Below are 1,703 nucleotides of genomic sequence, written 5' to 3' on the forward strand. Positions count from 1 at the left end.
AAAAAAAACATGGGCATATTGATGTACTTATGCCGTGTAGAAAGTTTGAGTTGATTTTCACTATAAATTTTTTGGGTATTTTCTAAAAATTGGTCATTAAAAAAATGTTCATAACTTGAAAAATTTAAGTCGGAATCAGTTCAAACTTTCTACACAGCATAAGTACATCAATATGCATAAGAAATTGTGATAAAAATTAGGGGTGATTTCAAAGCCATTTTTCTGAAAAAACCATGGGCTATAGCCTTGGGTATTTTTCAAAAATTGGCCGTTTTAAAAAGTACTAATAACTTGAAAAATTTAAGTTGGAATCAGTTCAAGCTTTCTACACAGCATGAGTACATTGATATGTATCAGAAAATGTAATAAAAATTAAGAGTGATTTTGGAGCCATTTTTCTGAAAAAACCATGGGCTATAGCCTTGGGTATTTTTCAAAATTTGGCCGTTTAAAAAAAATGTTTATAACTTGAAAAATGTAAGTCGGAATCAACTCAAACTTTCTACACAGCATAAGTACATCAATATGCATCAGAAAATATAATTAAAATTGTGGGTGATTTCGGAGCTATTTTTCCAAAAAAAACCATGGGCATATTGATGTACTTATGCTATGTAGAAAGTTTGAGTTGATTTTCACTTAAATTTTTGGGTATTTTCTAAAAATTGGCCATTTTAAAAAATGTTCATAACTTGAAAAATTTAAGTCGGAATCAGTTCAAACTTTCTACACAGCATAAGTACATCAATATGTATCAGAAAATGTAATAAAAATTGGGGGTGATTTTGGAGCCAATTTTTCAAAAAAACCATGGCTATAGCCTTGGGCATTTTTCAAAAATGGTCATAACTCCTAAAATTTATGTCTGAATCAACTCAAACTTTCTACACAGCATAAGTCCATCAATATATGTCAGAAAATGTAAAAAAAGTCAAAGCCTGTTTTTATACATTCATGTACATGTGCAGGTATAGTGTGACTTACTAAATGATTAACAGGTAATGGAACTGGCTCTGAACCTACATAATAATTAATAATAATAATGAATCATAACTAAATTTAAATAATTAACAGTGAGTATTGTTACAAATTTAATAAAATAATGATGATCAATTTACAGTACATGTACATGTATTATGCATGTGTACTATAATCCTGATCAGGAGTCCATAATGTGGGTAAAGAAGGAGTAGGAGTGTGAAGCGCCCCCCACTTTAATGAGATTTTCTTTCTGCTTACCAGAGCTAGCGGATATACTATTTTTAGACGAGGGTGTGGTCACTTTTGACCACACCTTACACATGTTGATACATGGAGGCTTGCTAATTTTGCCATGCCACTAAAAAAAGAAGCCAAGAGCAGCTAAATTCGTGAAGAAGGATGTGGATTATATGGTAAAAAGGCTATTTGAAGAAGAACACTACTGCTATGATGATACCTAAGCTGCGTTCTGGTACCACATTAGCTTTCTTCAGTGGTCACAATACTTCTTAAAGCATGTCTTACAGGTGTATCAATCCTAAAGCAATTTCTGGTAGCTAGCTTAGGGGATCTCCTGGAGGTTTATTGCCTGAAGTAACAAAAACTTCTAGAGAAACTGCTTAAAAGCTATGTAGATATAGTAATAGACTCATCCATTTTGCGTAAGGTGTGGTCAAAAGTGACCACACCCTCGTCTAAAAATAGTATATCCGCTAGCTCTG

This window comes from Amphimedon queenslandica, unplaced genomic scaffold (genome assembly GCF_000090795.2).
Source record: "Amphimedon queenslandica unplaced genomic scaffold, v1.1 AMPQUscaffold_11733, whole genome shotgun sequence".
Taxonomy (NCBI): domain Eukaryota; kingdom Metazoa; phylum Porifera; class Demospongiae; order Haplosclerida; family Niphatidae; genus Amphimedon; species Amphimedon queenslandica.